General features: G+C 45.1%; 1 long non-coding RNA gene across 1 annotated transcript; it reads right to left on the bottom strand.

The window, feature by feature from the left end:
- Positions 1-7873: 7873 nt before the first annotated feature.
- Gm41158 lies at positions 7874-10045 on the bottom strand. The gene is made up of 3 exons (XR_874641.1): positions 9950-10045; positions 9262-9410; positions 7874-9039 (listed from the first exon to the last, which is right to left on the bottom strand). It is a non-coding gene; the product is annotated as a predicted gene, 41158 (long non-coding RNA).
- Between the last annotated feature and the right edge of the window lie 1605 nt (positions 10046-11650).

Below are 11650 nucleotides of genomic sequence, written 5' to 3' on the forward strand. Positions count from 1 at the left end.
CACCTTCTTCACATCCAGAAGACAAGAGAGATGGACCGCTCTAGACGCCCCAGTGGGAACTTCTGAGAAACACAACCAAGGCCAGCCGCGGGGGAACAGGCTTGCCTTCACCCGAGAAGTGGTGCTTTTGCCATCTGAGGAAGCTCATTCCCTCACGTTTTAAATGTGTGCCTCAAGAAAAAAAATGCCAAAATTAATTCCAAACAGTATGACCAGATTTTGGTCACTCCTGGCAGAAATAATCTTATAAATTTCGAATAACTAAAAATTAATTTGCCTCCCACAAGACTCTTTTTTTCTCTCCTTTGAATTTCATTATACATCATTTGCACTGTCAAAACACATCTCAAAAAGACATCACTGGTAGCTGGTGGCAGAGCGGTGAGGGATGGAGCTGTTTTGACAGGCTGTAAATGGGAAGGCTGCAACCACTCCAAGTTATTGAGTAGACAATCTTCATGCACATCTATATGCCTATTCATTAATGCAAACAGTAAACACTGGCTCAGTTCCTAGCGGAACAGTCACAGCCTAGATGCTCAAATCTCCTCGCCTGGGAAAACTGGTTTCCCACTTATCCCAGCCAAGTCTCTTGCAGATGGTGGCTAGTTGGGAGCACTAGGAGGAGACTGTAGGTCTAGAAGTGGGAAGAAGTTGGGCTGTGTTTCCCTTCTTGTCTGTTTTCAGTCTCCTTTCACTTCATCTCCAACAGCAGCTCCAATTCCCTGTCCAGTGGCCCTAACCAAGTGGGTAACCAACCCCCTGCTACAGAGTATGGCATTAAGGAGAAAGAACAGGTTGAATCTTCACTCCAAGTTCATCTGCTGTTCCAGGTTAATATTAAACCCTAGTATGTCTAAAAGACATAGCTCAACATCAGAGACAGAGAGAGAGAGAGAGAGATTGATTGATTGATTGATTGATTGATTGATTCACCCCTCACACACACACAAGCAAGCTCCACCTCTCCTTTAAACTCCAGTTTCATTTGGTTCTACACTATCAAACCCGTGACTCAATTACTATGGGTTATATGTGACAAATGGAGCAAGCCAAGAGGAGGGAGTTTGAGTAGTGCTTGGGAACTTGACTACAACCCGAGCGGCTTTCTAAATCCAGGATTGTGAATCTAAATACCCCAAAGCATCTATTACATATCACGAATTAGTTTATATCCTTTTCACATGTAGAATGGTACTATGGAACTTTCTGGAGGTAATTGAGAACATAGTCACCTAAATTATATTCTGTAAATCTGAATGGGTTCCCAGAAACAGTTGAAAAGTCTGGCCCAATGCTGGTTAAAACCTGTCTAGGTCAAAGGATCACACACAAGGGATCAGACCCATATAAGCATTGTTTTGTTAATGTGTGCTGCACATGAAAGTTCTTGGAGGACAGAACTGTCCACTGAACCTTCACAAAGCTCATTAACCAATTAGAAATTCAGGGACTGTAGGAAGAATAGAATGTTGTAACCTCCCCCCCTCAGCCTGAAATCTGGCTGATCAGGTTTGACTGTGTATCACCAGGAGATCATGGGGGTGGAGTCTGCCACCCTATCGGTCTGCCACTTCCACTGCTACTACCTGCTGCCTAGCTGTTCTGAAGTATTTACGCGGTCACCTGCAACTGGACTCCGAAGATGATTTGGTGAGAATGGGCCCCTCCCCTCTTCTTTATAACCCAGTGTTCTGAATATTAAAATTGAGCTTTGATCAGAACCCTTGTCTTAGCTCCATTCTTTCTCCCGCCACCGCCTAGTTTCCCTCTTTTCTTTCAGATTCCAAGATGCTTTCCAGGCTCGAACCCGGACATGTGGGCCGCTGGCTGGCCTCAACAAAATGGCTTACACTCTCAGGCATGAGTCTCCTCTGTGGAACAAGCCTTACATACAACCAGAGAGCCGTGTGTTCCCTGTAACAGCCTGCACCACTACCACACCCACTCGCCTGATGTCTGGCTAGCATAACTCACAGAGTCCACAGCTAAGCAGAACGATTGGTTAGCATTCTCCCACAGTGGTGTTCACGGCACTGCCTGGTGCTTTATGAGCCAGCCAACAGGGAGAGGTTCCAGCTGAGTGCCACCCTGATGTGTCCGTGCTCTGTGGGCAAAGCCTGCAAGTGTCTTCAGCAATGCAGTCTGACCATCGAGTTCAGGCGTGTAGCATTAGCATTTTCTGTTTAAGGAGCCTCATAGGGAGATAGCCCAGCCCTGGCACTGAGATCTCCTTTTAACAGCTGATGGCTTTGGAGCATGCCTTCGTCACCCACGCAGAATACCACTTTCTTAAAGAAAGTCTTGTTGTTTTTCTACCTGCTTTTCCAGCTCTGTAAGACACTCTAAGGTTAGCATTAAAACACCCATGTAATAAAACCTGCATAGACATGGATGATGGATCTCTGAAGGCCCCACTGCTGTCCACTCAAAGGCAGTACCCATTACTTCGAGAGTCAGGAGCTAACATAAAATGTTAGCAAGGACCTGTGTGGCAGGGAATGATCCCATGTCTGGTATGCATCGTGTCTTTGGGGAACAGTGCTGAGTAAGGTGACATAGATGAGAGGCACTGCCTTATTTACCTTTCTACAACTCAACCATTTCCCATCAGCCCTGTCCCCTCTGTATCCTAGGAACTGAGGTAACCGTGTACCCCCACACACTCTCTCAGTGGTGCCAGCTCAAGCTGTTAGACCCCTCCCGAGGCCAAGGGGGGACAGAGCTGCTTTCCAGCCTGTAGCACCTTGTCACTCAGGCTGGCCCCTGATCTGTTGTGTCTGGGACAGTGCTGTGGTGAGGACAGGAGCTCCTTCATAAGCCAGGCTGCTTGCTTGGAGATGGATGAGGTGAGTGATGTCCATCTTCAGTGTATCTTTTCACAGAAAAGAAGAAGAAGAAGAAGAAGAAGAAGAAGAAGAAGAAGAAGAAGAAGAAGAAGAAGAGGAAGAGGAAGAGGAAGAGGAAGAGGAAGAGGAAGAGGAAGAGGAAGAGGAAGAGGAGGAGGAGGAGGAGGAGGAGGAAGAGGAGGAGGAAGAGGAGGAGGAGAAAGAGGAAGAGGAAGAGGAAGAGGAGGAGGAGGAAGAAAGGAAGGAAGGAAGGAAGAAAGAAAGAAAGAAAGAAAGAAAGAGAGAGAGAGAGTGAGAAAGAAAGAAAGAAAGAAAGAAAGAAAGAAAGAAAGAAAGAAAGAAAGAAAGAAAGAGAGTGAGAAAGAGAGTGAGAAAGAAAGAAAGAAAGAAAGAAAGAAAGAAAGAAAGAAAGAAAGAAAGAAAGAAAGAAAGGAAGAAAGGAAGAAAGGAAGAAAGGAAGGAAGAAAATATGCAGGGCTTAATCTGGGCACACAGCTACCCTCTCCTGAGACACGCTTAGTCTTTTGACTGCAAGGGTTTAGTCTGTGTTTGTTTAACTTGGGTCCTTGGGACACTTTTAACAAGTGACGAACCTCAGCCCCAACACCTGCTCTGTTTTATCAGCTCTGCAGTCTGTAAACTATTCTTTGGACTTTAAAGTCTTCCAGAAGCTTGCCAGCGGGCATAGGGCTTTCTGTCAACTCTTCCTTGGGACCTACAGCTCAACAGCAATCCTGAAGTATTTGCCTTCAAGTAACTGACAAACCCCCTCGTCTGTCTTTCTTGGCCCCTCTCTCCTTTTGATTGTCTTAGCACTTTTAGAACCTGATTCATAGGCTGCTCTAAGGCAGTTGGGACCATCTAAGTTTCTCCTACTTCATAAACATCTCCTCGGCGAAGCTACTAAAACCCCATACCAGCTCTGAGGTCCTGGCTCAATTTTCAACTCTCCAGTAAGCACAGTCCTGTCTGGCTAAAAACAAAACAAAGAAAAAGAAAAAGAAAACAAAACTGGGAATCGAAGAGTGCCTTTCTTGTGTCTGATTCTCTCAGTAGTGCCTGCCCTTCCCATATTGTTCCAATTCCTGATTTTCACAGGACCTGCTGAACGCCAAGTTCTCAACCGCCTTGAATGAACCAATCTGAGAAAACAAGAACATGTCTCTGAGGCAACCCACCACGAATAGTCCCTGATCCCTCAGTGTCAACTCTCCTAGACGTCGGTTTCCTGAAGCCAGCACCACATACACCATTCCTGAGGATCCTACTTTAAGCACTAATGTGGCCATCCTGCACCCAAACTCAGTGCTTTAAGGAAGCCCTCCCCAGCCTGTAAGATCAGCTCCTCTCCCCAGCCTCTCTGAGCAGCTTCTCTGGTTTATTCTGAAATGACCCTGTCTTCAAAGTACTTAAGGAACCTCTGCTTTGTTTTCTTCTTACACAATCCCCAGGGACAGAGTTCCCTAACATTACAAACTATTCTGCCTTTGTCTGGAGGAGGCATAAGTTGTTACATTAGTTTCCCTGCTCCACACCCCTGAGGCTGCTTTCATGGCCCCCACACCCCAGCCTTGTAAGCCAGGCTGAGAGAGTCTTTTCACTTGTTTAAAAGTCCTTCCCAACTGAAGCAGTTAACTCAATTGCTATCAGACTTTCTCACAACCCAGCCCTTGTTAAGTTTCCCACTTTCATTCTGAATCATGGATATTTTTCCCTGCTGTTTTCTTGGGGGGGTGGGGGCGCAGGTAGGCTCCAAGGCTAGGTTTCTCTGTGTAGACCTTGCTGTCCTGGAACACACCAGTCTGGCCTAGAACTCAGAGATCCTCCTTCTTAGTGCTAAGACCAAAGGCATGTCTCGCCGTGACCTCACAGAGCTTACAGATGATCTTCTGTATTGGACTCTGCCCACAAGACCTCCAGTTTTCTAAAGGAAAAGAAGGAGAGATGATCCAGTTTTCTAAAGGAAAAGAAGGAGAGATGATGGGGAGAGGGGAGAAAGGATTATGGGGTGCTGTGGCTGGGATGGTGAAAGGACAACATGAACCCCATTTGTCTCCGTTTAAGGACCAGGCCTGATTTTAAAAAGAAGGCCATAAGGCAAAAGCTCCAGGAACAGACCATAAAATCCAGAGAAAAGGGCCATAGAACCCTCTTCCAAAGAACAGCCCGGGGATAACCACAAGAATGGGAAAATATCTTACCGCAGGATGGCCGGCCCTATCTCATTCCATGGTTAAATGTTTATGGCATAGGCATGAGAACCACTGACCACCTGTGACCCCCTAGCACCAATGAAATTTTAGATTATCTAATCCTTCTAGAGAGTTCCCCCAGCTCTCTATAAAAAGGCTTGCTCATCTTTGTCTAGGGTTGCCATTTGGGGGAATGTTTGACCCCTGCATGCTGGTTATTTCTGTAGAATAAACACTCTTTGTCTTTGCATGCTACCTGAGTCTGGGGTCTTTCTTCAGTGATTTTCAGACCCTTACAATGTACAATAATTAATTAGCTAGCTAGTTAGTTAGTTAGTTAGTTAGTTAAAACATAATTTTAAAAATGAACTTCTCCCATGGATTCCAAGAAAGGGCTCTTTAACACTGCAAACTATTCACTCTTTTTTCCTTATCAGGCGCCCGTCATAAGGAGCAGCACACCACCGTGCCTATCTCACTACCTCTTCTGTCCAATTTACCTAAGAAACCAGGGGCTAAGGTAGAGAACACTAGCTAGCTATGTGGTGCTTCCCCATCGTAACTCCTCACTTACGTAAGAAAACTCTCTCTGGGCAGCCATCTTAGGCTCAGGTGCATGTCTTACTACACACAGCAGTGGTCACACAACTGCCACAACAGCTTGTCAAAAATCTCATGCTGCTCTCAGGGACTGCAATGTTTCCTCATCCTTCAACCGTTTTTAAGGTACCATGTGACAGGCAGGCCCCATTCATCCCATACCACACAGAGAAAGATCATCACCATGGGATGGGTACAAAGACAGCCTAAGATGGCTCATCCTTAGTCACATGTCCTACTAACCAAAGCAAATCCCATAAGATTGCTACCTTATCAGGAAGATGCACAGTCACTTACCACAGGGGAAGGGTAGGCACCTGAGGATTGCCTCCACTGATACTCCGCTCTTAGAGAGTCCAACCTCAGCTACATGCCTTGCTACCCAAAGCAAGGACCATGCAAGTCACTCCTAAATTTGTCTTTGGTTATATTATACCATCTTGGGCATTGATTTGTTGAGTTGACTTTTCCTGAGGAAATGTACACAAATGTTTATTTAAGCCCAAATAGAGCACCAGTGAGAAACCAAGATCCAAATCCCAATTTGGCAAACCAACAGGGTTTTTTTTTATTTTTTTTGGTTTTGTTTTATTTTGTTTTTGTTTTTTTTTTGTTTGTTTGTTTTTTGTTTGTTTGTTTTTTGGCTAACAGCTCATGGGAGAAAGGTTACAGTAGGGACTCAAAACATCACTTGCATCACTGCCAGTCCCACATCATCAAGCGTGACAATCTCATGGGAGCCTCATCCTAATGAGCACCTTCCAGCTAACCTTCCACTTTCTACATCCTCAAGTGTCCCCAAGATCACGTGTAGCTGGGAATGGCAGGAAGAAATGAAGGCTGAATTCCCTTCCTTTTTGTACTAGAAAGTCTCAATAGCTCCATTACTATTACCATAGACCTAAATAACTCTATACTGTTCTGTTCAGTTAGTTGCCAGGGCTACTTGGCCAAGGTAAACTATACTCCACAATAACCATGCCGTCATGCCCAAAGGAAAAGTTATAGCATAAAAATCGTCCAAGATTGATGTTTTGTAAAAATATGGAGCTTTTCTACAATTTCCCTCATACCTGAAAAAAAAATGACATGGAGACCTGGTATTTTTACAAATGAACTTCTTGCACTATAGCTGGGCAAACACTGAACTATTCTAACCTGACCATGCTGGCCTGGCCTACTTCCCAGCTATGTGGCACTAACTACTCTCTTAGTCTCTCTCTAGCTGTTCCCACTCTGTCCATCCTCTCCTAGAGACTCTCATGGCAGCCTCCCTTTTGGCGACTTCTCAAAGCAAATTGCTTCTCTCTGTGGTCCCCAACAGAGACCCTCTCACGGGAATCGGAAGTCCCGCCTTATTCTCTCTCCTGACCAGCTATTGGCTGGTCACCTCTTTATCAGAGGTAATGGAGAATATTCCACAACATTGAGATAGGAGATGCTTAGCAATGCCAGCATCCAGACTGTATCCAGATCACCTGGGCACAGAAATTAGCATCTGAGTACACAGTGCACAGAAACATTCCCCAACAGTGTTTATTTGAAGTATATGGATTTAAAGGTGTGGATGTACTACTAGGCGGCCAGAGGAGCCCTAGGAAATCCACGACGGGTCTCTCAAGAGACTTTCTATCTGCTTTCTGCATGTACGAGATTCAGAGGATGCTTATCAGTTCAACAAAGCACATCTGAGTCACGAAATTAACCAACCCCATTCAATTTCAACCAATGAAATGAAACCTATTTTATCTGAAGATGGCTGCCTTTGCAGGATTCATCTTACAGACCTATGTACGCCCACATAAAAGCGCCCTCCTCTGCTTTATCTCCCCCTACCCAGCCCCCTGAGCCCTGTGGGCAGGGAAGGAATGAAAGACTACAAAGTAATTGTTTATGAAGAGTAACTATATTAGTTACTTCCCTGTTTCTGTGATGTTACTTTTCTGCTGCTGTGATAAAATACTGTGACCAACAGCAATCTATGGGAGAAAGGATTTATTTTGTCTTAGGGCTCCAAAAAAGATAAAGCCCATCATGATGAGGAGGCATGGCAGCAAGCATAGCTACAGGACTACAGAAACAGAGACCACATCTTCAACCATGAACATAAAGAAGAGAGCTGGAAGTTAAGAGAAAAAACCCTCGAAGCTGCCCCCAGTAGCATCCTTCCTCCAGTAAGGCTGGATCTCCTAACGGTCCTATAACATCCTCCCCAACTCCCCAAACAGCGCGACCAATTGGGGAGTAAGCAATCAGATATCTGAAACTGGGGGGGGGGGGGTTCTTACTCAAACCACCTCAGCAGCTAAGTTTCATGGGATCAGGAACAAGTTGGAGAAAGATCCCTATCACCTGCACTGAGCCCTGTAAATACAAGGTTGAGCCTCCCTGTGGGAGAAAAAGCAATGGAGGGCTGGGCAAGAGGTGGGGGAAATTTTCACTTAGTTCATCACTTTCCAGATGTTCTGTCGACTTGTCCTCTTTCTGCCACTGGACAGTAAAATCTCCAAGTGCAAGGACAAAGTTTGTACTATAAACCTTTAATCTCCCGTGGTGGTTAGCACAGTGTTTCTCCCACAGATGCTTAATCAGCATACAGTTGATTAGTTACAGGTTGCTTTGGGGGAAAGCGTTATATGTTTGTAAAGTGTATGCAAACATACAGTGTGAATAGATATGCCTTAGCTACTGTTCTTTTCCTGCGAAGAGACACCATGATATAATATCATACACCATATCCCAAGGATATCTGTCCCTACTGTCCTACCCCACTGTACCTCATGAGAACTGCCAGCCAGAGGGTTGGTTAATGATACAGTCCTGATCAGAAAGGACTCGTCACTCATAAGGTTAAACAGAGCTTCTCCTGGGGAAAAAGTCCCAAAGTCGCTTTCTTACCAAACCTCCCAGGAACAGCAACCAAGTAAAAATCTACAGCTAAAAACCACCCCTCCATTTTTCTTCTACCCTTTCTGTTCCCCAAAGTCAAAGGTTTGTCTCCTCTGCCCCTACATGCATGAGCCCTCTATCACTAAACTCTAAAGTCTCCCCAACACTCAGGGCTGGTTATTTCTAGCCAACAGCCTCCTCAGCCTATGCCCAGAGTTTGCAGCTCGGCTGTGAACATCTCTGGCATCCTCCTCCCACTCCTCCGTGTTCTTTGAGCCTGTGTGATCTGGCTGCCGGTTTCAGGCTGTGCCTAACACAGTCCTGATCCCTGACAGAACTCTCAACACAGTCAGGAGATAAAATACTCAAAACCTTGGAGAGTTTGGTCATGGAAAGCGGTTCCAACAACTCAAACTCATTGGGCTTGACTTAGTCTCCAATGCCAACGAATTCCATTCCTGCGGAGAATTTGCCCTTTCGGTGATGAGAAATGGGTGCTTCCCACATACCTGCAAGAATATTCAGAGAGACAAGGTGGATGAGGAATTAGACGGGTGACTGGTGCTAAAGACCCCTCAGCTAGATAGGAGGACAAGCCCTAGAGAGTAACCTTGGCCAGCCAGAGTGGCTTGCAGATTTCAGACAGTATATACAGAAATGTGGCAGATAAGGAAGAATACAGATCAGTCCCAGCTCTATCCACCCTCCTAGAACAGGACAACTTTACACACTTGGCTCAGAAACTCCAGAGCTCCTTAGGGTAGAAAACTCAGAACTGAGTCCTTCTGGGATCCCACGGGCAAGACTCCATCTGCTTGACAGCTTTCCTGAACCCGGAGTCAGAAGCTCATTTTGGTTCCTAGCTTGCCACAGGTTCTTGCTGTGTGTGTATAAAATAAGAAAGTTACTTAGCCTTGCATCTATCAGTATTGTCTCATCACACTGATACTTGAGCAACTAAGTTTGTAGAAAATCTCCTAGGAGCCCTGGTGGAAACTGGCCAAATGTTTAGCATCCCACTCTGGGATGGGAGACAGTCAGAGTTCCCATCCAGGGACTGAAACCCATACACAGTATCTGGTCTAAGAGAATACTAACAGGGCTGATGAATAACAAGTCCACACACTACCACACACAGTGCCAGCATGTCACACCTATCTGAGAAAGAATGGCCGTCCTCTGAGACAATAGCAGAGACTTCCTACAAAGATTCTTAATTCACAGCCACAGTCATCTTTCTTTGTTGAGCTCAGAACTCTTCCCCTCTTGCTAACCATCCTGTCAGGTTCTTATTTTCTCATATGGAGACAATGTTGTATCATATGCTGACAGGCAAGGGCTGCAACTGGCACCCATGTGACCTGTCTCCCAGATGTCACCTCCGTGCTGGGCTTTTGGATCAGATGATCTTGGACCTACTTTTAGCAAAACTTGTCTTCAGGGACAAATGTAGAGCACATTTGAATAGCTCACTTCTCTCTGATTCTGCTGTTGGGCAAACTTCATCTTCCTCTCTCTGCTAATCTGAAAAAAAAATGACAGTCAACTATCGTTACCTTTACACTACATTTATCAACTTTGGCACAGGGAAACCTGAACTTTGATAGCTGTTTGGAGGGTTGACTGCCAGAGAAGTCCAAAGACCAGACTAGCCAACTGTGTCAAAGTTGATGGCTTTTTTTCAGACTCTGAACTAATACATTTTATTCACTATATTTTTAAGTCGCTTTGCTCAAGTAGGCAATAAAGACCTGGAATTTGTTCTGCAGCTCTTTTTCTGGGGAACCCAAAAAGCTTTCCAGCTCAGTGAACTGTACACAAATTGAAAGAGTTTAAGGAGGTACAGGTATTGGCAGTTCTAGTCTAACCTTTGAAGACAGCTTTTAAATATTTTGGCTTCTCTGCAAGAAATGAAATTTAAATAAGAACTAATACACTCATACAGGTGTACACACACATGCACATACACATACATTTTCAGCAGCACATAAACAGCTGAAACAAAAGGGTCTGTACTTTTGACCTTGAACTTAGTCTAAGAAAGAAAGAAAGATACATGAGGAAGTCACTTAGCAGGATGTATCCTGGATAAACAGAGTGAGGCATTTAAGAGGCTAATATCAAGCCAAGTCCCACAGAAAACAACTTGGAGTCCTTCCTACCAGAGGCAAGACTGTGCTTATGAGTCACACCTCCACAGCAGCCCTTGGCGTTCACTGAGCTGAGAATATACAGCTTCCTACCTTGGTCAATTAATGACCAAGGAGTCAAGCAGGGGCACCGGGTGCTTTTAGCTCCTCTGAACCATACAGTACCTGGCTTTGGGGAAGCACAGAGATGAGAAAGGGACCAGCAGAAGGGAGCAGCCCCTGGTGCAAGGGCCCTAACCATGGGAATGAAGCAGGTGTCCTCTACTCCTACTTTTTATGATTGGCAGTCATGGATTTTGATTTCAGTCCAGCCATTTTTCTCTGTTATTTAACCTACTGGAAATTTTTTTCTTCATTCTTCTCTTTTTTTTGTTTTGTTTTTGTCTTTGTTTCTGTTTGTTTGTTTTTAGTCTACTGGAGGTGGTGGTTTTGTTTTGTTTTGTTTTTGAGATAGTGTATCTCTGTGTAGCCCTGACTGTACTGGAACTTAGATCACATCAGGCTGGCCTCGAACTCAGAGATCCAGCTGCCTCTGCCTCCTGAGTTTTGGGATTAAAGGTCTGCGTGGAGGACTGATCTGGTGCTATGTATACAAATGCTAAATTCTGAACTCCAAGATCCAGTTGCCCCCAGACAAGTGAACTCTCACGTACACTGGCCTTGTATAAACTTTGTTCCCCGGTTTAAAGCTCTTGATTAAATAAAAGTGGTTAACGTCTGGGGAGAACAGAGGTAGGCAGGACTTTGGTTACTGGGCTAAGGTTGCAGATAGGGACCAGGAGAGAAGGAAAGAAATAGGAGGGAGAAGAAGAAGGGAGAAGGAGAAAGAAGACGCAGAGAGTAGGAGGTCTCCATTAGATGTGATAGACCAGGAACATGTGCTCAAGTGAAATCTCCACCCCTCCCCCATGAGGACGGACTGATGGAACAGAAATATTCCAGGTGTACCTCAAACAGCAAGTACTTGGGG

The sequence above is a fragment of the Mus musculus genome, chromosome 14 (assembly GCF_000001635.26).
Source record: "Mus musculus strain C57BL/6J chromosome 14, GRCm38.p6 C57BL/6J".
Classification (NCBI taxonomy): domain Eukaryota; kingdom Metazoa; phylum Chordata; class Mammalia; order Rodentia; family Muridae; genus Mus; species Mus musculus.